Raw genomic sequence first — 25268 nt, forward strand, 5'->3', positions numbered from 1 at the left:
TTGTTTGGTGAGGAGGGCGGCTAGTCTCCCTGAAGGATTAAAAACAAGACCTTCCAAAGGGCGAATGAACTCAACTAGCACCGTGTATATTTGTGTGTGTGTATATGTGTATTGGGGTGGAGAGGGCTCCCGTAAGCCGTGGTGAAGGCAACCTTTCTAGGAGAAGCAAATCTCTGATTTAAAAAACCATAAAGCGGAAGACCAGTACCCGCATTAAGCTGGTCTGCAGTTTAATTTGTTGCTGGCTATCTTGCTCTTGCTTGTTGCTGGATCTCAACATTTTGAACCGAGAGAGAGACTTAGCTGTCGTCTAAAGCTAAGACTCTGTAACATCATCTTTGTATAGATACTCTCTCAGGCATTTGGGCTCATGAATTTTAAATGTCTGAGGGAGTGGCACTCGTCTGACAAGAGACGTTGCAATCATCATATCATCTATGTATGTATGTATGTATAAGCATTGAAGCTCACATTACCAAACATAGATTGAGATGGAGTGGACATATGGTGAGGATGTTAGACAATCGACTTCCCAAACAACTCCTTTATGGCGAGTTCGCCGAGGGAAGACGTCTGGCTCAAAAGCTTAAAATGAGATTCAAAGATTGTTTGAGGTCCACCTTAAAAAAATCTGAGATAGATGAAGGAACCTGGAAGAGTCTTGCTGTTGATCGTGGAGAGTGGAGAAGGACCTAGCAGGGATGTGTGGGCAAGTTTGAGGCAGATCGAACCCAGTATGAACGGCTGAAATGTGATATCTGGAAAGGGAGGGTGAAAGAAGCAGTGGATGGGAGGGGGCGCCAAATTGGTCTGGAGTGTGAGGTGTGCGGAAGATTATGTCTGAACAGAGATGGGCTGATGGGTCACCAGACTACTAATCGGCGTAGTGGGCCACAAAGCAGTCTTGTGTTGCCAGATCTAACCTGTGTCAACTGCGGGCGGACGTATAAAAAACAGCAGGTGGTTTGAAGCGGCATTTGATTATACATAGAAGTGACCATCAAGAACGTGCTGCTAGTGGCGCACATGTCTGCAAAATGTGTGCCAAAGAATGCCAGAGTTTGGTAGGGCTTAAAAGCCACCTTCATGTGGCCCATCACTGAATGATTTTGTGTTTCTGTATATCTTTTTTTGTGTGTGCTATATCAAGTAATGGCAATGTTCGAAAACGAATTTGCTGCCATCATGTATGCATGTATGTCTCACAAAACCTTTCGACAGAAGGTACGGATCGGTATCGTTTTGAAGCGCAACCCTTCGGACGACAAATATCGAGAAATTGGCTAAAAACATTAATTCCTTCACCCTCACCTAGGCACTTTTCTACAGAGAGGGGTCGCTTTTTTCACCGATATTTTCGAAAGTCATCCCCTTTTTTTGGTTGACTAGCCTTAATTTAAACGTACGTCACTGCCGGTTTGGCGATGGGCGCAACAGCCAAGACGTCACTTTTTTCGCGGTCTTTTTGTTGTTTCGCGGTACGGGTTCGAGCCTGCCTGCATACTACAATTTTTTTGTTTTTTTTTTTGCTCAACACACATCTCCAAACACCTGGGCAACGCCGGGCACCCAGGCTAGTAAGAAAATAAAAATTAAAAAGAAATTGTAAATGTTTTTGTTTTTTTTATGGGAAAAATCCAAAATTAAAGAAATAGATTCGTCACCATTGTCAAACGAGAGAGAGAAAGATATATATATATATATATATATATATATATATATATATATATATATATATGAGAGAGAGAGAGAGAGATATATATATATATATATAGAGAGAGATATATATATAGAGATATATATATAGAGAGAGATAGATAGATATATAGAGATATATATATATATAGAGAGAGAGAGAGAGATAGATATATATATATAGATATATATATATATATATATATATATATATATAGATATATATATATATATATAGATATATAGATATATATATATATAGAGATATATATATATATATATATATATATATATAGAGAGAGAGAGAGAGATATATATATATAGAGAGAGGGGGGATGAGCCAAAGACAGAGAAAGAAAGCAAAATAAGAAAGTTCTTGCTCTCAGGCGGTTTTTAGTTGATTGAATCAAACTCTTAAGATCAACGATAAAAAGTGCAGCACTCTCTGATCTATCTTTCAGTTTGTAAATGTTTAATTGTGAAGACACCTTAGAACAATGGCCATGTTGATAGGCTGAAACGACATTCTTCAGCAAAAGAAAAATAAATACCAAAAATATAATTCAGTGCTTTTCAACCAGGCTTCCGGCAGTACAGTCCAGGGGTTCCGCAAAAAAAAAAAAAATGAATTGCTAACTTCAATTTTGAAAATCTATTTTATTAATATATTCCCCCTCCCCATCGCCCTCGAGCCCCTGAAGGGGCATAGGCCATCTACAACTTTTTGTAGATGTTTTTGTAGCGAGGAGTTCGTTTTACAGGGTGAGGGTGCTGGCCCCACGCCCAACCTTCCCAGAAGGTACATACAACACCTAGCCTTCCCAAATGGTCACCTATCCGGTACTGGCCAGGCTCAACGTTGCTTAACTTCGGTGATCTGGCCATAACCGGTGTGTCAACGTGATTGTGCCGTATTCTTATTAATATATGCATATTTATTAAAAAATTATCGTTTAAATATATTAAATATTACATAATCAAACTCGCTATATATGAAAAATTAATTTGCCTTGTTATTATTAGGTTTGCTTTTATATATTTTTATCAACGTCATATTACTAGTTTTATTTCATTTTATTTTTTAAATGCTGTTTTTTTTTGTTTTTTTTTCCTTCTTTTGATAAGAAAACTAAATTATTGCATAGGGGTTCCATGAACCAGGGTAATGTTTTCATGGGGGTTCATTCCAGTAAACAAACGTTGAAAAACACTAATCTAATATATAAAAGGCTATATGTCCGTCTGTCTGTCTGTCTCCATATTTTCCAAAAATTTTCTCAATTCGGAAACACAACGGGAATTTTTTTTTGGGGGGGGGGGAAATATTAGTTTTAAATTTAAGGAAATATTAGTTTTAAATTCAAGGAAATATTAGTTTTAAATTTAAGGAAATATTAGTTTTAAATTTAAGGAAATATTAGTTTTAAATTTAAAAAACAATGATTTTAATTTCCAAATCTATAGAAGAAGATTCTTTACAAATCACAAACTCAAATGTATACAATTGAACAGCAAATTTAACAAAAACAAATGTGCAATTTTAACAATCGATTAATAAATAGTATCCAAATTTCTGTTAATTTGGGATATTTTAAAGGGCTTTGGATGGCATTTGGTGGAAACTACCGTCTATTTAGAATTTCAAATATTTCAGATTTTCGTAAAATTCAATCTATATTTATTAGACACTAATTAAGTAAGATTCCATAAATTTCTATTTCTTTTTAAGACCCCTTAGGCTTAAACTTTTAATTTTAGTCATGGGGTTTTATATAATTATATTTTGATTAAAAAAAAAAAGAAAACATTTATTTTATTTTACTTTAAGACATTTTCTAGGTAAAAACGATTTGATTAAACATTCTTATAATGTATTCGTAAATTTTTTCTAATTATATCTTGATTAAAGAAGTACCTGTCATATATATATATATATATATATATATATATATATATCCCTGTGTAAAAAAATGTTTAAAATTTGGACGAAAAATGAGTGAGCGGTTAAGCTTTAAAGCAGTTCTAAATGACTGCCACTTAACTATATATAATTGTCGTGTTTGAATGATATATATATATATATATATATATATATATATATATATATATAAAACTACTTAATTTACTCACATAAAATTAATATACGAAAGTATAGATTTATGCGTAAACTTATTTACTTCAAAAGTGCTCAATACGTAGGTAGAGCTACTTAGTAATTTATAAAATATATATGGCGATTAAGCTACACTGAATATTCCCCGTTTCATCCACCAGTGGATGAAACGGGGAATATTCAGTGTAGCTTAATCGCCATATATATTTTATAAATTACTAAATTTTCTCTCTCTCTCTCTCTCTCTCTCTCTCTCTCTCATATATATATATATATATATATATATATATATATATATATATATATATACCTACTTCATTTATTCGCATAAATTTAATATACGAAAGTATAGATTTATGCGTAAACTTTAAGTATTTACTTCAAAAGTGCTCAATACGTAGGTAGAGCTAGTTAGTAATTTATAAAATATATATGGCGATTAAGCTACACTGAATATTCGGCGTTTCATCCAACTATAGGATTCGTCAGTATAGTTGGATGAAACGCAAAATATTCAGTGTAGCTTAATCGCCATATATATTTTATAAATTACTACACACACACACACACACACACATATATATATATATATATATATATATATATATATATATATATATATATAATAATTGAAACACGACAGTTATATATGGTTAAGTGCCAGATTTAGTCATTTAGAAGTGCTTTAAAGCTTAACCGCTCACTCATTTTTCGTCCAAATTTTAAACATTTTTTTTTTACATATGAATCACCATTTATCAAGACCTAGAGGCCACTCGAGGATAAGGGTTAATAAGTATGCATTAGTCAATGTAATTATAGCGTAGTAAACATAACTAGTGGGAATTTTGTAAATTAAATTACTCAGGGGAACGGTTCATCAAGAACTTGTTTATGTTGGACTTGAAGATAATTAGATTGCAGTCAGCTGGAGAGCAGGCAATCGGAAGAGAGTTTCACAGGCTGCAGTTCGAAGAAAGAAACTTTTTTCATGGAATCTACATTTAGGTTTCTTCTCAGCTACCTTGTGATTTTTTTTTTTAATTTTCGTTCAGTAAAACAAGTTATGATGAATTTTCTGGTGTTTAAAATGGTAAAAAATGTAAGGAGGTGAGCGATACTTTTATGACTGGGTTCCATAGTAACATCATCGCTTTAGCGACTGCTGTCGCGAAAAGAGAAGTAACGCGTGAAAAAGACAGAATGAAAGCATGAAAGGGGATTTTATTGAAAGCAGACGAGTGTCACACATTGTTATTACATATGTGTATGTTATGTTTATGGTGGGCAAAAAAATAAGACTGAAATTAAACAGAGATCAAGTGAATTTACTGGAAGCCTGGAAAAATCATGGATTACAATAGTAAAAATGCGAGCATGAAAATTAATATGGTAAAGCTTAAACATGGAAAAGTAAAGGATTGGTTATTAAAACTGGAAAAGAAAAAGACAAGATATTCTAGTAAAAAAATAATAAATTTATAAATTTATAATATAAATAATAAATTTATAAATTTATATCGCAGCATTAAGAATGTTTTTATTCAATTTATAACATTTTATAATTATGGGTGGGAATTTGCTGCTTGTCGGGGGTGTTTACGTCGAGTGGGTTCAAGGGCTTGTAGTTTGTGGAGCATATTCCATTAAAATACTTGTAAAACAGGCAGCGGGATGCAATATTTCGTTGATGGGACAGAGGTTGAAGCCTAACTGACAGTTCGGCGCCTATTAGGTTAGAGACTCTTTTTTGAACTCTGTTCATGAGCGAGAGACCAGTAGCAGATCCACCTACCAAATGTGACAACAGTACTCCATACATGGGCGAATTGTGGGCTTGTATAGGTACAGGATACTTCCATGTCTAAGTAACTTTCTAGCACGGTAGAGAATAACACGTGAGATGAGAGCCATAGTCCAAATAATACCAATTAGTAACCTTTATTTTTCACTCCTCATCTAAAAAAGATTCTGATACGCAAAATGGTTTAATCGTTTGAAAGTTATTATAGTTAGTTGATTTTATAAGCTGCAAATGTTTTATTTTATTGTGAAAAAGAAATGATTTATATCAACTCAATAATTCATAAAATGTTTTTTTTGTATTTGAACCTCGATAGTAAGTAATTTACTTATTTATTTTATTTATGACTAACGGCGGGTGGGGGTGGGGTGGCCCGGTCTTGGCGGGTCGTAAAATATACTTGAGCATATTAAGTGGATGAGACTGGTCGCAGATCAACAAACAGTCAGCATGACTTTCTCTTGGTGTAACTCTGGTTTCGAAAAGTGTCGTGGAGCTTCGTCGGCGTCTTACCACTGAGCCGGGCGTCCCCGGCTGTCGCAAAGAACCCAAATTTCATCGCAAATCACAACCCGCTCGTTGTGTGTGTTTTTTTTTTTTTTTTTTTTTTTTTTTTTTTTTTCAGGAAGTTCAGAATCTTTTTACGGCTGTTGCGAAAATTATTGAATCTGGAGAGAAAATAAAACTTGATCAAACGCACATTGAAACAGTGGTTCCTGCTTTAAGTCAGTTTTTATTTTTTATATTTTACACAATGTTATTAATCGCAAAGATGTATACAACATACTCCCTTTATCTTTCTCAGCATTTTTTTTTTCATTATTATCAACCAAAAATCACATTTTCACATATCATATAGTGGAGCTTGGGTTTACTTTTGACGCTTTTGTAACCTTCACTTCCCTCGTTCTGTCCTTTACTACTCAAATTTCATGAGTGATGTTTCTGACAAAGAGGGAAAAATTGCTGTTTACTCGACCTGAATCTATCTATCTATCTATCTATCTATCTATCTATCTATCTAACACTTATTGTTGTTTAGTTTGGGACCTTGAAGTAGTATGTGTATATATATATATCTATATTGAGTAAAACGATTCATAATTGTGAATTAAAAATCAACTCGACTGTACGATCGTTTCGGAAACGATGTTCATTATAAAAGAAGAGAAGATTAGACTTCTTAATAGCATTTCTTCTTTGAGACACTCTTTTTTCTTTTTTTTTTTTTATCTTTCCAATCTCTCTCAAGTGGTTAGAAATCGTCGTATACGTTACGTCTAATTCAGAAACAAGTTGTTGAACATTTGTGCGTTAATTCGCTTTGACTAAGGCTCTAAATTGATCGTTGTCACCATTCAATGGCCGACCACTATGCTCATCTTCAAGAGTCTCGTTGCCGCCACGAAATTTCATAAACCACCATTGTGCTACGCGTTCAGTAATAGTTCCTGGGTCAAACGCTTCGCTGACATCGCGAGCTGCTTGAGTGTATTTTATGATACATTTTAATTCATACAGATTTCATATTTGATATTACAGACCCAATTTTCTATTGAATATTATATTGTACCTAATACATAGTACTGATCTCCAAAGTTTAAAAAAAGTCGAAACAAAACATTTAGTGCTCCAACTAGATCTCCAACCTATACAGCTATCAAGAGACGCGGAAGAAAAATTAATATTAAACGACTTGAAGAAATGAATTGAATTTGGGCATGCGCAGAAAGAAGTAAAAATATGTCGGCAAATTGAACTGAACATTTTGTATTTCAACTTGCTGATATGTCTGTACAGGTCATTCATCCACTTACACAAAGATTTTACTCGCTATAAACCATCGTTGATATATGATTATTAATTTCTGTTAATTTCCGTGTTATGTGACCAGTCGTTTAAGAGTTCATCGGTTAAATATTTCCACACAGACGCACGTGCAACTACTGTTTTATCTATATAAATAATACTAAATTTTGTTTTTGTTCTATTTGATTGTTATTTTTTTTTTGTCGAGTATCATTTATTTTATATCAATTGAGAAATTTTCTTTGGCATTCGTTTCATTAGATATCTTTCTAGTTAGAATTATTTCCGTGTACGGGTGGGATTCTGCTGCTTGTCGGGTTTGTCGGAAGTGTGTACGTCGAGGTGGTACACTAGCTTGTAGTTCGTCGGAGAATCTACCATTAAAATACTATAGAAACAGGCAGAGGGATGCAATATTTCGTCGGTGGGAGAGAGGTTGAAGCCTAACTGACAGTTCGGGACCTATTAAGTTGGAGACTCTCTTTTGAACTCTGTTCAGGAGTGAGAGACTAGTAGCAGATGCACCTGCCCAAATGTGACAACAGTACTCCATACATGGGCGAATTGTGGCCTTGTATAGATACAGGATACTTCGATGTCTAAGTAACTTTCTAGCACGGTAGCGAATAACACGTGAGATGAGAGCCATAGTCCAAATAATACAAATTAGTAACCTTTATTTATCACTCCTCACCTAAAAAAAACATTCTGATACGTAAAATGGTTTAATTGTTCAAGAGTTATTTATTATAGTTTGTTGCTTTTATAAGTTAGAAAGAATACTACGTACTGACGGGGGAAACTACGTGAAGTTTGTCAACACCTTAAGTGAAAGTTGGTTGGTTGGTTGGTTGTTTTTCTTTTACGGCATATCAACCCTTTTCGGGTTATTTAATGCCGAATCCAAAGATTTTTAAGAATTTTTTTTTTAATAGAATATATTTGTTGTTTTCACGTCGGTTTCTATTTAACCCATAGTTCGGATCTTAACAGGTACTACCACTCCGGGTCAGAGTGGACCTGGGAGCAATGGTAATTAAAGGGTGGCTCCACACTCCCCAAAGCCCACAAGCTGGGGCCTCACCACTGGATATAGTTTAAGGTCATATCCAGGACCCCCATTGAGGGACTTTTACCCTCTGCAGGGGGGGGGGGCAGTCGGCGTATTCTAATGCCCCACCGGCAAGGCCCTTAAGTGAAAGTAAACGCTCAGCTAGTGATGAAGGTAACTTTGAAATGAACTGGATTCAAACTTGTCGGCCAGTTTCGCCTCCTTGCTATTGTTGCTAAGCAACATTCATTCATTTCGAAAGAGTCAGATGATTATTGTTGGCATCCGTTTCCCCGATATCTTTCTGTTAGAATAATTTCTAGAAATACCTCGGGTACTTACATGACGGTGTTTATGTGGAACGAACTGGATTCGGACTTGGCACACCTGGGTTTTCAGTTCGTGTCGTTAACCACCATCATATCCCTGCTGCTTTGTTTTTTTATTTGTTGAGTATTATTCATGACGATGGTGATTTTTGATTGCATTCGTTTCACATATATCTTTCTAGTTGGAATGATTTCTAGAAGGATATCGAGTACTTACAGGAGGGACCGCGTGAAGGTTGCCAACATCCCTAACTGAAAGTGTTTCTGGGGTATGAACTGGGTTCGAACTCGGCACACCAAGGTTTTTTTTTTTTTAAATGAAAATCGCTCGAAACAAGGCATGAAGCCACTTTATGTAAGGAGCTAACAAGAACGACAGCTGTTTATTGCAAAGACAGGAGAAAAGATTAAAGTTGCAAATAGAAGGGAAACAGTGAGCAGGAATATAGTTCCACTACCTTGCAGTCTTCTTGGAAAGAAGCTATTGGAATAGGAAGCTGTATTGCAATGAGGCATTAAAACAACGAATTGATGGAGACCACTAGACCAACAAGTTAAATGATGAGCTGGAACAAAGGAAGCAGGGAATAGATCAGACAATTCTTGTATAGTCTATAATCTTATTTGTAGAAAAGACTGAGACTAGCAACATCACGTCAGTAAGAGAGAGGTTGCAGTAAAGAAAAAAGAGTCGGGCCAAACAAATTACAGGTATTATAGAATGTCAGACCGCATCGTCACCCACCGAGTCAACCCGCCCCCCTGCTGATGTTGTTGCTGCTGCTCTTATCCTCTTGTATAGCATTCCACAAATAAAAGACCGACGGACACTGACTTTTTATAGAGATGTTTTGCGACGTCAAAAAGTCAGAATCCCAAATAATAAAAGGATGCGCCTGTGGAATTAACTAATGCTGTACTGTCTTTTTATTGTCTTTTTTTTTTATTAACTTAAATGCATTCCTTTGTCGTCCGTTTCGCGCCTTTTTCTAATTCGTCGATTGCCGCTATGAATTCCCGATGGAGTTTGAAGAGTTAACCGCTGAGCTACCTCATCTACCTGCTGCTGCTGTTGTCGATGCTGTTACTGTTATTATCCCCGTCCCACAATAAAAGACTGTCGGACACTGACCTTTAAGGAGATAGTTTGCAGCATCTAAAAATCAGAGTTCCAAACAATAAAAGGATGTACCTTAGGAATTAATCAATCTTTTACCGTTTTTTTTTTTCCTATTTTTATTAACTTAACCACATTGCTTTGTCGTCCCTTCGCGTTTTTTTTTCCTTCATCGGCCTACGCTATGAATTCCCGACCGAATTCAGAACCAAGCAATATTTAAACCTTAGCAAATCCCTGACACGCTGTGATGTTCCGACAGAAGAAAAAAAAATGCCACACGAAGAACGAACAAATAAAGATGTTCGCTGTGATCAAAGGAAACTTTGAAAACAACAGAAAATCCATACAAATCGCTGTCAAAGAACAACCAAATGCTGTTTGTATAATTAAAGATAAAATTGTAAAAATAAACGCAAAAGCAGCAAATAAAGATAACGGAAAAAAAAAACTGATTGCGAAATCTTTGGGTTGATGCAAAACTTGAAATGAAAGCCGAGGACACGAAATTGTCTGAAGCCGTGTAAAAAAACAAGAAAAAAAAATTAAGATTCGAAATATTATAAAAGTAATTACATTATAATTTTTAAATCTTAATAATTAACAAACCCTGTGGGCGTCCTCGCTTGCTTGAATCTTGTATTATAAAAAAAAGCCCTATTTCTCACTGTCCGTTTGTCTGTTCTCAGTTTAAATAATATATTCAAAATATAGATTGTTTCCCACATTATTTTTTTATGCTGAAAACAAACTTATATACACTTTTATTAGTCCCTCGACAAAAGGAGGGTGGACCCGTAAATTCACCCTTGTCCGTTTGTACGTTCGTCTGTCCGCACTTTTCTTAATAACTACGGCTTGGAATTTTTTGAAATTTTGCACAAACATTTAACATATGAGTTTAAAAAAAGTAACTGGACGGATTTTCCGCGAAAACTTCGGTGCCCCCCCCCCCAGTCGTGCCTTTCGGGTTAAAATGGTTAAAATTGATACTTTTGTGCTTATTACAAAAAAAAAAAAAATTGAAGCCTTGTATTTTTGTAAAACTTTCTGAAAAATTGTAACTAACTGATTTCTATATAATTTTGTTTGTCTATACTTCACGATAACTCTTGGGTGTGACCAAGGGTCTCTTTTAGGGCTAATAAAAACACTCCGTTTTTGTGGACTATTTTACCATATTTGTCCAAAATTTTCTGTGTGTGACTATTTAGCTGTTTTGCATGGTGCTGAACTCAAATTTAAATATGTTAAGGCCTTGGGGACTTTTGAGGCTAAATGGGCGGGGGTGCAAATGATGGACTTAGTCATTTCTTTTTTTGCATGGTGCAGAACTCAAATTTATATATGTTAAGGCCTAAAACTGCACCGTTTGTTCATTTTCACCAGCATTTAATGTCCCCTGCGAACTTTGGGGGCTAAAGGAGGGGGGCAATGCTAAACTTAGTCATTTTGTATGCCCCGTTTACTGTGCACTCACGAAGGACCATGCATGCTTCACTTGCTCCAAGATGATTTTTCTCTATACTATATATTTAAAAGTAATCTACATTTAAGGAGTAAGCTTATTTGCATATTACATTAAAGAAAATCTATTTCATTAATTAGCTTAATTTTATTAACTGCTTTTTTCTAATAGGATCGTTTTAATTGTTCTACTTATAAATATTAGTTCAAGTTGATTTAATTATTTTTAATTTAGTTAATATTTAATTTATTTTAAACCAGGAAAAGTACACGTCGTTCACTGGGTTCAAAAACACCCTACAGAAAGTGGACTCTGATTTATGAAAGTATGATAGGTTATGAAAAGGAAGGGTTGTAATGAGATAGCTTCGAATTTGGGGGTATCCAAACCAACGCAAAATATGATGAAAGTAAAAATAAAATAGATAAACCCCATAATTTATTATACCATACCTGTTCACACTGAAACTCTTATCACAATATTCTGTTGATCTATATTAAAAAACCTTGTTAAACTTTGTGATATATTTCCATTCTATGGAGGTCAGGTGTGAACGAACACCCCATAATTTTTATTTTACCATATTTCTTCAAACTGAAACATAATTATCAAAGTATACTTACACAGATAGATATGAAAAGTCTTTATTAAAGTTTGTGCTTATTTCTATTCTATGAAGGCCAGGCGCGAACGCAGACCCCAAAATTTTATTATGCCATCCCTATTAAAGTTAAAACATATTTATCAAAGTATTATTATGTACATCTATATCAAAAACACTTGTAAACGTTTTTTTTTTTTTAATTTTAAAATTTTTTATTCCCATACTTTGTGGAACAGGCGCAAACACAGACCCCACAGTTTTAATGAATCACCGTTCTGCCAGATCAAACATACCCATTCCTGTGTCTCGATACATCCTCTATCATTATATGTAATCAGTTTTTTAAAATAGTCAACCATATAGGAGCCTATTCCTGAACACACACACACACACACACACACACACACACATTCAGCTTTATATTATAGACGATATATATGTATATATATATATATAAGTGAAATTGTCTCTGTCTCAGTCTTTCTGTGTATATTTTCCTACCAAACTACTCTGTCAATTTTCAGTCTACAGACTCAAGATTTCACATAAAGGATATTGAGATATAGGAAAACCTTTCTAGTCGGTTTTCGGTCAGAAATCTGTCTGTCAAGGGGTCAAAGCGAGATGGACAGAAGCAAAATTTCGAATCTCGCTAGATTCAGCACCTCTGATTGGTCGCTTCTGTCCATGGGGTCTCGATTTCGAATCACGCTAGATAAAGCCACTCTGATGAGTCGTAGACGACGAAACACTTGTCAGTGGATAATTATATTTAAATAATAATACATATGTCGCTCCCCATTTGGGGGTACCAAATTTGGTCAAAGGGAAACATATTTCCAACTCGCATTTAGGTAAAATCAAACATACCCATTCCTATCATTATATGAAATCAGTTTTTCTTTTTAAATAGTCAACCATATAGGAACCTATTCGTGACCAGACAGAGACACATACACACAGAGACATTCAGCTTTATATTATAGATTATAAATAGCTGACAATAGTTTCATTTAAAGTAAGCTTATTTATTTAAGTTATGAGAGTTATCTCCCGTTTAAGCTTCACTTTTGATTTTCATAAACGAAGATGGATGTGTTTTATTCTTCCCTAGATCCAGCATGTGGTCAGTTTTTGTGACAAGTTACAATATTCGATGTATCTTAAATAGTGTGTGATATTTTTCTGTCTTCAGTTAGCTTGTGTCCAATAAACAGCGGTTTGTGTGTGTATGTGGAGAGAGGGAGAGAAAGAGAGGGAGAGAGTCTACCACTTCCAACGTTATGCTTGAATTTAGAGATTGGAAGAAAAAACAGTTTGAAACGTGATACGGCAAAAATGGCTTTGTTTTACTGTACACATAGATTCGAAAAAGTTGTCAAAAAAACAAATATATAACAAATAAATGTTACCAAAGGCAAGATAAGTTATCTCTAGAGCGATGACAAAAGCATATTCTTTTCATTGTTTTGACTCTCGAGTATATATCCGACACAGGTACACACAGTTAATCAATCACGAACCACATCATACAGTTATATCTCATAGGATTAGCAAATCTCTCGACGGAGACAACCTTTCTATGGCAATTGCTCTTGACATATCTAAGGCCTTTGATAGGATATGGCATAAAGGTTTACTTCACAAGATCTCCAGCTATGGTACAGCTGAAAATGTCTTCTCAATTATTAAATCATTTCTTTCTGATAGGTTCATAAGAGTAGTAGTTGATGGGCAAAAATCAGAAGCTCACATTAATGCTGGAGTCCTTCAGGGGTCCATCCTGGGACCAACTCTTTTCCTGATCTACATTAATGATCTTCCAAATCACATCCTTACATCATTTGTAGACATTTATGATGACACTACCGTCTATGGTAGCATGTAAGACAGTAAACGACCAAGTTCTCTCCGATTCTCTCTCCTCTGATCTTGAGCACGTAGTACAATGGGGAAAGGAGTGACTGGTTACTTTTAATGCATCTAAAACCAAAGTTCTCTCTTTACATCATCAACATTCTGATACACATCTAGCATCAATTAAAATGAATGGCTCTCGTCTTCAGGAGGCCTCAAGTTTTGACAAACTTCTGGGCTTGACCATTACTCCTGATCTTAAATGGAACACGTACATCAAATCTGTTGCCAAGACCGCTAGAAAAATGGTGGGATCTTTCTATCTATTTAATTATTATTTTTTAGTCTATAAAACACTAATGTAAAATAATGTAAGATGTTTATTCGGCTCAAAAACATAGTGTTTATCGATGTATTTGAAAAATACAAATGGCGGCGGACTATATGTTGAACACGTTAAGTTTGGAAAAATGAGTTAAAACTAAAAAAAACATACGAAATACTGTTATAAACTCACTCAACATATGTTACCATGACATAGTATGACATGTATTCGGTGGGCTTGCAGCATTAAGAATTTTTTAAATTCAATTTATAACATTATATAATCAATTCTTAATGCTGCAATATTTTAAGTTATAAGTTTATTATATTGTTTACTAGAATATATTTCCTTTTTTCCAGTTTTAACAACTAGTACTTTACTTTTCCATGTTTAAGCTTAACCATATTACTTTTCATGCTCGCATTTTTCTATTGTAATCTTCTATATTATAAATCTCACCTGTCTGTTTACATGTATGTATGTATGTATGTATGTATGTATGTATGTCTCAAAAAAAACTTTCGACGGAAGCGACGGATTTCACGAGATCGGTATCATTTTGAAGCTCGACACTTCGCACGACAAATATCGGAAAATTAGCTCCAAATACTGATATCTTCAACTAGGTACTTTTCTGCAGGGCGGGGTCGCTTTTTTTGCCGATATTTTCGAAAATCATCGCCTCTTTTCAATTGCCTAGTCTTAATTTAAACCCACGTCACTTCCGGTGTGACGATGGACGCAACAGCTAACGCGTCACTTTTTTTTCACTTTCTTTTCCTCCTTCGCGGTTTTTTTTTTTGGTTTTTTTTGCACTCGCAATTTTCCTTTTTTTTTCTTGCTCAACCAACACCTTACACACACCTCCACTTTTTTCCGCCTTCGCATCACAGGTTCGATCCTGCCTGCCTACTACCGCGTTTTCTTTTTGATCGACACGCACCTCCAAACACCCAGGCAACGCCGGGCACCCAGGCTAGTCTATAATATAAATCTCACCTGTCTGTTTAAATGTATGTATGTATGTATGTGTGTATGTATGTATGTAGGTATGTATGTGTGTATGCCTAAAACAAAGGCGACGGATTATTACAAGATTGGTATCGTTTTATAGCTCGACCCTTTGGACGACAAATATCGAAAATCGGTATTGTCTCAAAGCTTGGTCTCTATGAAGACAAATATCGAAAAAATTGGTCAAAAACATTAATTCCTTCATCCAAAACTGGGCCGTTTTTTACAAGGAGGGGTCGTTTTTTTTTTTTTTTTTTTTTTTTTTGTCGACATCGTCTCCTTCCAGTTTCACGATGGGAGCGTCAGCTAAGACGTTAGTTTTTTTTTTCACCTTCTTTTTCTCTTTCGCGTTATGGGTTCGAGCCTGTTTGCCTACTACAAATTTTTTTTAACAACTCTCTCAACCCGGGCTACTTACTGTTGTTTTGATCCCCCCACACACCGTCTCTCCACACCCGGGCAATGCCGAGTACCCACGCCAGTTTTATATAATTCACTAAAGAGACGTTACTTATTTTCGTTTGACCTGGTCTACGTTCCCATTTTTACATCAGCTGTCGGCCATGTTTGATCAATAATAGTACGTTGCTTTATGTCGACTAATTTACTGATTTTTTTTTCTTCTTTATACGTAATATTAAATAGATATTAACGCCAACACGTCCATGATAAGATAATTTATTTTTAATCACAATTTTGGTGCGACTGTATATCGCCTTTCGAAAAAGATTTAACGGGTTGTGAAACGATATATCTACCATCAGTCGCTTTATTTTTAGAGTCTGCAAAGATTTGTTTTAAAGTATGGTATCTCTGTGAGGATTTGTTCCAATGTAAACACTCGGGACACGCACGTTGTACGAAGACAGTCGCAAGGAAACAAAGATAAAGAAGAGCATTCGATTCACTTTTTTCCGTTGAAACAACAAACATTTATTTACAGGTACTTCCAAAATAACGCAATGCCTCCTTTTTAATAGTCTTCTCGTACTCCAATGTGCTTAACACGACTCTGCCGTGGTGAGCACGTGGTACTTTGTCTGGCCATGTTTAAAGTTGCGTCTTTTCCTATCGCTCTCGGGTCACACGTGTAACACGTCTCTTTCTGTACATGTCAGGCTACGTTTTACTTTTGTGTAATCTTTATTTCTTCTTCCTCGTCGTAACGTAACCTCGCACACGGCTCGGTCATTTGTATACGTTGGCTGTCGTACAGCTGCTTCTGTTGCTGCTACCATGCACGCGTCTGCACTTTGTTAAATTTGAAAATAAAAGTCATTCTATATACACAGTTCATAAATATTGGCGAACACAATTACTTGAATTACATATCAAAATATAAAAAATAAATTAAGCAGAGGTTCGCCCGGCGTTGTCCGAGTTGAGATATATTACCGATCGAAAGGTTTCTTAAAAACGGCGGAGTTGTACAACCATCACCCCGTGCGTAATTTGTATATTGATAGGTTTTTTTGAAATTTTTTCACTGGATTATTATTGATTGGACATTAGTTAACCAGTTTAAGAAAAAAAATTGAAAAAAAATCATTATTTCGACATTTGAAAGGGGAGCTCACGTTTTAGTTACAACGTTCTGGTAAATCGGTCACATATTTTTTTTTCTATTTTCTAAACACAATTTCAAAAAACCTTTTTTTTTCTATTTTCTAAACACAATTTCAAAAAACTTTTTTTTTCTATTTTATAAACACAATTTCAAAAATCTTTTTGTTCTATTTTATAAACACAATTTTAAAAACTTTGTTTGGCTATTTTCTAAACACAATTCCAAAAACATTTTTTCTATTTTCTAAACACAATTTCAAAAAACCTTTTTTCTATTATCTAAGCACAATTTCAAAAAACCTTTTTTTCTATTTTCTAAACACAATTTCAAAAACATTTTTTCTATTATCTAAGCACAATTCCGAAAACATTTCTTCTATTTTCTAAACACAATTTCCAAAAACCTTTTTTTTTCTATTATCTAAGCACAATTCCAAAAAAAAATTTCTGTTTTCTAAACACAATTTCCAAAAACCTTTATTTTTCTATTTTCTAAACACAATTTCCAAAAACCTGTTTTTCTATTTTCTAAACACAATTTCAAAAAACCTTTTTTCTGTTTTCTAAACACAATTTCAAAAAACCTATTTTTTACTATTTTCTAAACAAAATTTCCAAAAACCTTTTTTCTATTTTCTTAACACAATTTCCAAAAACCTTTTTTCTATTTTCTAAACACAATTTCCAAAAACCTATTTTTTCTGTAGAAATTTTAAGTTCGGTCAAACTCGTCTTTTCTTTCTTTTATCGGATTATTTCGATTATCGATACTTATCGAAGACATTTCGACACAAAACCTTTTTAAGAAACTTGCCAGGCACATGAAATTTCTCCGTGTGAAATTTCATGAAAATCAACCCAGCGGCTTTCGAGTCTATAAGGAACGAAATCACAGTCAGACAAAGTAATTTTATATAATAGTAAATTTAAGTATTCAAGTACGATACAGGCTAAAGAAATGTACAAATTCTTAATTTTATAGAAAGAATAATCTAACCTTATATGCATGTAAAATGGATACAAACCTCGGGATTCCGCTTCCCACTATTAAAAAAGTGATTGCTCAATTCTTCAGCTTGGAGAATATTCAATACTCTCTATCAGAATACTCTGGAGTAATCGTAATTATTAATTACTAGCAGGGAGAGGAAGCGCCCGACCTCGCCGGTCGTAAAATGCGCTTAATATATTTTAACTCCTGCATATTTCGTATTTATTATTACAGAGAAAAATCTTTATTATTATATATATATATATATATATATATATATATATATATATGTACTAAAAGGACGCCCATTGTTTTCCGGTCATAAACTACGCTTAAATATAATATTTTGATTAAAAAAAACATTAAGAGATTTACGTGCGCGGTTTGAACCTACAGACCACGCCATGCATAAAAAAGCACGTAAATTTCCAAGTCCTATAAAATTCTTTGCAATTAATGAAAAAAAAAAAAAGAAGAAATTTACGTGACTTTTGGTTATTCCCTAAGCTCAAGGAAGGCCTTAGAGGCTGTCGTCATAAGATAATTGAGGATATGAAAAAGGATGTGACGAGGATCATTGCCAACAAGTGCATTGCAGCCAAAGGAGATTACTTCGCAGAGGACTAGAGTTTCATGTGTGTACTATCAATAAAACTGGCCAGGTGAAAAAGGTCTGGAAACTTATTAAAAGCACCTTGTATAACAATCGCGAGACTAATTTATGTATTTTTCGAGTGTACATAAGTTTTGTTGTTTTTTGGTAGTTTTTTTTTTTTTCAGTATATTACATAGGTAACCATGTTACTGCTGAATTAAAAACAAATTTATTATGCAGAAATTGAGAAAGAACTAGGAACACTGATCTTCCAATAGTCGCTTAGAATGGGAAACTAAGAGTAATCTGACTTTCGCTTGTGACAACGATGGCGATGCTGATAATTGCCTCTCGTTCTTTGCCAATTATTGGTGCTTTTGTGCCGCTGCGTCCTATTCGTCCATCCGGATCTGACAGTAGTAATCACAGAATTGCATCTGAGACGCTGCATAAAATCTCGGTTCCCTTGTAGAATCAAACACGCGCGTCGACCTGATACGTGTGCAGCGACTTGCAAGAATGTATCATCAAAGGCGCAATGTTATCATTTTTACGGTACATGGGTTTATTTCGGAAACAAGAAATGAATTGTATTAATTAAATTAACCAAACTTTTCCTTCGAGTCGGTTGGGAAACGGGCGCGCTTTCTATCCCTTAAAGCACATCTGCTTATGACAGAATCAATTGAAATGAATGGCTCTCGTCTTGGAGGGGCCTCAAGTTTTTACAAGCTTCTGGGCTTGACCTTTACTCCTGATCTTAAATAGAACACGTACATCAAATCTGTTGCCAAGGCCGCTGGAAAAATGGTGGGATCCTTCTATCGATTCTGTTGATATCTCACTGCTGATGCAATTTTCTATCTATATAAGAGTCAGGTACATCCAAGTATGGAGTACTGTTGCCATATCTGGGCAGGAGCTGCTGAAAAGGACTTATCCTACCTTGATAAAGTTTAAAATAGACTTCGTAGCCTCGAAGGAGATGCCCTTTTATGTTCCCTGCAACCTCTATCTCACAGAAGAGATGTTGCGAGTTTGTCTCTGCTTTATCGTTATTTTCATGGAGAGTGCTCGACTGTATTTATAGTAGCTTTTTGTTATGGTCCCAAGTGTTCCAATTTTTTGTTATGGTCCCAAGTGTTCCAATTTTTTGTTATGGTCCCAAGTGTTCCAATTTTTTGTTATGGTCCCAAGTGTTCCAATTTTTTGTTATGGTCCCAAGTGTTCCAATTTTTTGTTATGGTCCCAAGTGTTCCAATCACAATGGGAATCACCTTGACTTTTTTACATTTCCAGATTCTAATTAATTCCCATGTTAGATCTTGGTATTAATTTTTCTTGTTCTTTCTTTCACACTCTGGTATCGAAAGGGTAAGCTACATAAATAATTGAGCAAGTTCTCTTGTTTTTATTTAGTAAAATTATATCAGGTCTGGAGTGTTCAAGGACCTTATCAGTCTGTATGCGCATATCCCAAAGAAGTTTGACGTTGTCGTTTTCCTGCACCACTTCTGGTTTATGCTCATACCACTTCTCATTGTGGTCTAATGCATAGAGTTTGCATATATTCCAGTATAGGACCTGAGCGACTTTTTCATGTCTCCATTTTTTATATTGGTGTTGAACTCGCATAGATCATTCTGATACAATATGCGCTAATGTTTCTTCCTTTTCATTAAACAAACTGCACATCGGTGATTCTGCACTTTTGTCGATGTAATAATGTTTGATGGACCTAGTGCGAGTGGCTTGTTCCTCGGCTGCCATTAATGTACTCTCAGTAGATCTTAAGACCAACCAATTCCAGTTGTCCTTATCTCTAAATTCATTTATTATTATTATTATTATTATTATTATTATTATTATTATTATTATTATTATTATTATTATTTTCTTATCATCATTATCATTATCGTTATTATTAACATTACAATTATTATTTTTATTATTATTATTATTATTATTATTATTATTATTATTGCGTGCTACAAACGTTTCGGCCGATATAATCTCCGACCTTCTTCGGGTGTATCTTGTCCAACTCGGGAATGTTTCTGTCGAACTCGGAAATTTGGACGGAATTTCAAACGGACCCCTTTATTTACTTCACGGGGTTAGCGTGCAAGAACCCATGCCACAGTGGTTTGAGTACTCAGAAAAATCAATTGCAAAAAGTGATATTCTCCTGAAGGTTGAAGGTTCAATTCTTAGCGTGGACGACCGAAAAAATACAATTGCGAATTACTTAGGACCTCTATCCAGTCATGGCTGACGGAACAAGAGCATGCTACCCCCGTGAAGTAAATAAACGGTTTCGTTCGAAATTCTGTTTAAATTCCCGAGTTCGACAGAAACATTATGAAACTGTATGAAAATCACACTCAAGATGAGAACGGTAATCCGATTAATCCAAATAATTTATCTTTAATGTTAAGTCTTTTATTTATGTAGTCATATGGTTTAAACTCAATTTTATTTTTTATTTTTTTCAAACAGGTTAGATATAATAATGCACCGATCAAGTCAGGGTTACTGGGTGCATCATGTGATAATTTACCAAGAAGAAGACATGGCCAATATTGATGGGATGCTGGCACTATGATTTATCCTTCAGGTGAGTATTGATTCTTCTCCCCCCTCCTTTTTTTTTGTTTTCATTTCTTTCTGTATTTTTCTTGAAATTATTACTCTATCGTTCAGTTTTCACGTTATAGAATTTTACGATGAATTGCGACCACGTGCGAACTGAAAATAAACTATTCCTCACGTGTCATATCATTGTCCCTCATTACTGATATGTATTTATTTTTTTCTAATTAAGATAATGCATATATTATTGAGATACATTTCTAACTAGATGTTATACATAAGTAATTTAAATACGTGAAAAAATAATTAAATATTGACAAAAAACTATCATTTGATATTAGATCGTAATATGTAAACAACGTTTATACAAAACTATCGTAGATTAAGTAACAGTGGAACATCTAAATTTAAACTAGAATTTGAAGGTGTGGATTAGTATTTTGGAAAATAAATCAATTAAATATATGAATTGTGAAAGAAAAACAATTAGTAAAATAAAAAAAACATGCAAAAGATTAAATTAATATTAAAATATGTAATTGGCTTAAATATCATTTGAAATGTAGAAATTCGAAAATGGGACGATTACTGAATTTGAAGGCTATCGAAAAAAATAAAATAAAAAGTAAATATAACGGTGTTGGAGAGGTAGGTCCAACTGCCGAATATCTTAAAATAGAGATTATGAACATATTGATATATGTATATAAGTAGTGTATTTTGCGGTCTGAAGAGTAGCTAGTTCGGAATATTTTTGAATGATATACTATTTAAGATTGCTCGATGGTTATAAAACAATTGTAACAAACGAAAATACACAATTTTGTTGTTTTGATATTTGCGAAAATATTATCTATCTATCCATCCATATATATATATATATATATATATATATATATATATATATATATATATATATATATATATAAAGAACAAGTAGTTAATAAAACATGTTAAAGAACACCTTGAAAAGTGTTAAAGACGTATTTAATTTTAAAAAGGAAGCGATAAATAAGCGGATAGTCCTTAATCCGCGGAGTTTCAAAGAAATACTTTCCTTCTAATCAGAGGGTAGGATTTAGCAAAATGCAGGATTATGCTTGCAAAAGTATTTAATGAAACTACAAGTATCTCATAGATCTTACTTGGTTACAAAATATGAAGTAGAGAGAATAGGGTGAAAAAAATGATTTCACGTGAATGGATAGTCTGGTGAAGGTTAAATATCCTATATATATATATATATATATATATATATATATATATATAACTCGATATTCTATGTTGGTATGTTGTGAATTATATTGAATACATGTTTTCTCTTGGTTATTGTTTTCACCACGTTTTGATCGATATAATCTCCGATCTTCTTCGGGTGCATCTTATCGAACTCGGGAATCTTTATTAAATTATTGGAATTCTTTGAGATGAGTAATTTGCATATTTTTTTTTATTTACTTGCAGACTGTTATCCTCATCTTCATAATTGTTGTTTCATGGCGTTTCGGCCAACTATTCCTCTGGCCTTCTTCAGGTGGTTAACTACAACGGAATAGGAGTGTTGAATCTTCGGGGCCCCTGGCACAGTGGATAGGGACGTTTAATCCCTACAGTTCCAGGTGCACATTGTCTGAAGATAGCGGTTTCAGTCCCACCCAAAGTGGCCAGAAGATTAGTTGGCCAAAACATGGTGAGACGACAACTATGGAAGGCAGTAATTACTGGAGATACAGTTAGATTATAATATATATATATATATATATATATATATATATATATTATAGAAGGCTGTGTGTGTGCGGTCACGAATAGGCTCCTATATGGTTGGCTATTTTAAAAAACTGATTACATATAATGATAGAAGATGTATCGAGACACAGGAATGGGTATATTTGATCTGGCAGAACAGTGGTTCATTTAAATTGTGGGGTCTGCGTTCGCGCCTGGTCCACAAAGTATGGAAATAAAAAATTTAAAAATTTAAAAAAAAAGTTTACAAGTTTTTTTTTTTTATATAGATGTACATAATAATACTTTGATAAGTATGTTTTAACTTAAATAAGGATGGTATAATAAAATTGTGGGGTCTGCGTTCGCGCCTGGCCTTCATAGAATGGAAATAGGCACAAACTTTAATAAAGACTTTTCATATCTATCTGCGTAAGTATACTTTGATAATTATGTTTCAGTTTGAAGAAATATGGTATAATAAAATTATGGGGTGTTCGATCGCACCTGACCTCCATAGAATGGAAATATGTCACAAAATTTAACAAGGTTTTTTAATATAGATCCACAGAATATTGTGATAAGTGTTTCAGTGTGAACAGGTATGGTATAATAAATTATGGGGTTTATTTATTTCATTTTTATTTTCATCATATTTTGCTTTGGTTTTGATATCCCCAAATTCGAAGCTATCTCTTTATAACCCTTCCTTTTCATAAACTATCATACTTTCATAAATCAGAGTCCATTTTCTGTAGGCTGTTTTTGAACCCAGTGAACGACATGTACTTTTGCTAGTATATATATATATATATATATATATATATATATATATATATATATATATATATATATACTTCTTTATCTCTTTCTCGTTTTTTTTTTTTCGTCGACTACAAGTTCGATTGTATTACTATTCTTTCTCCCCTGTCTCGCCTCGTCAATATAGAGAGAACGGGAAAAACGTTTCAAAGATGTGAAGAGGAAATTAATTAGTTGTTACTGTTACTATAGACAAACATAGAGAGAGAGAGAGAAGTGTGAGTGATAGAGAGCGTATTAAACAAGGATCGCACTATACACAGCGAGATCGAAACAATTAATAATGGTAAATTTGGACAAGACATGGGTCACTCGCGGACTTAATTACAAGCTATGTCTTATTGGATCAATCAAAATAGGTTTTACTTTTCCAAACATAAATCAATCATAATGGCGACGCAATAAATACGATAGACTTCATCTGATTCAAATTTTGATAAACGAGCCTTCGAGCAACACACATTTATTAACTTTGGAATAATAATATGCAATACAACCATTGCCAACACTTTTTTTTTTTACATAGGCGTCACCTCTTATCAAGGCCCAGGGGCCACTCGAGGATAACGGTTAAAAAGTGTACAGTAGTCAATTAGACAATATAAAGTAATCGTTAGTAATGGAAATTCGATAAATTTGTTAGCTTAAGTGCAACGGCTCATCAAGAACTTCTTTACATTAGACTTGAAGACAACCATTTCATTTACTCTCTATTTTTGTCAAAAACTAAACGAAACTTTCACGGGGAAAGTTTCTTTTCTTAGAACTGTCCGCCAGTGTAAGACTATACCGCGGCGCTTCTGACTACAACCGGGTCGTTTTCAAGTCTAATGTAAACAAATTCTTGTTGGTCGCCCTCTTAAATAATCGAATCCTACCCAAGAATCACCGTCATTACCAATCACCGTGGTGTTGTTTCACCGGCCAACTTACACTCGTTAGCCCGTGTCCTCGAAGGGCCTTTGGACCTTTATAAGCAGTAACTCTCTCGTGAAAAAATATAGTAAATATTTGATTCGTTTGTAGCAAGCAAGTAAAACAGGATAAAATACAAAAAACGAAAACAGAAATTAAATCATTTTTTTTTTTTTTTTTTTACTAATTTTATATTCTTGGTTGACTAGTAGGAATAAAATTGAAGTTAAAAATAATATTTAAATGACCGGACAAAAATCGACGTTTCGAAAGCATATCCCGGCAGATTACGTAAATATAGATTCAGGATCTTGCACTGAAAATGACGCCGTGTCTTAAGACCTAGCAAGGCACACACACACACACACACACACACATTGCTTCATTTTCCACCCTCCCCATCTCTTGCTCTGTTTTATATTCATAATTTTACAAAATTCTAACTTAACTGATATATGTATTTTTTTATTTTCATTTTTATTTCTCTAGTATCTCCCCCCCCCCCGTCTTTTCTTTCCCTCCTTTTTCCCTCCTCGCCTCTCTATTTCTTACTTTCTCTCTTCTGGCTTTTAATATTCATATGTAAAACAATATCTTTCCTTTTTTTTTTTAAATGGTAGTCACCACCGGAAGCCACTCGGGGATAAGGGTTATTGCATGTACAGTAATCAATAGGATAATATTGTAGTAATCGTTAGTAATGGAGATTTGATAAAGTGTCTTACTTAAGGGGGCGGTTTATCAGAAATTTGTTTATGTTGGACTTGAAGACATTCAAGTTGTAGTCAGGTGGTAAACAGGCAAACGGAGGAGAGTTCCACAGGCGTGCACTTCTGAGAAAGAAGCCTTGTTCATGGAATCTACGTTTTGATT

The 25268-nt window shown here is 34.3% G+C and overlaps 1 protein-coding gene across 9 annotated transcripts in view; it reads left to right on the plus strand.

Moving 5' to 3' along the window:
- Window positions 1-25268, plus strand: part of LOC145269516 (uncharacterized) — a 962295-nt gene that overhangs the window by 354275 nt on the left and 582752 nt on the right. For all 9 annotated transcript variants that reach the window (XR_013865075.1, XM_080125267.1, XM_080125266.1 and 6 more), the window contains one exon: window positions 20838-20955. The gene's annotated coding sequence lies outside the window, so the exon portion shown is untranslated. The remainder of the gene's footprint in view (window positions 1-20837; window positions 20956-25268) is intronic.

Source organism: Euprymna scolopes, chromosome 45 (genome assembly GCF_053919585.1).
Source record: "Euprymna scolopes isolate OS-2025 chromosome 45, ASM5391958v1, whole genome shotgun sequence".
In the NCBI taxonomy this organism is placed as follows: domain Eukaryota; kingdom Metazoa; phylum Mollusca; class Cephalopoda; order Sepiida; family Sepiolidae; genus Euprymna; species Euprymna scolopes.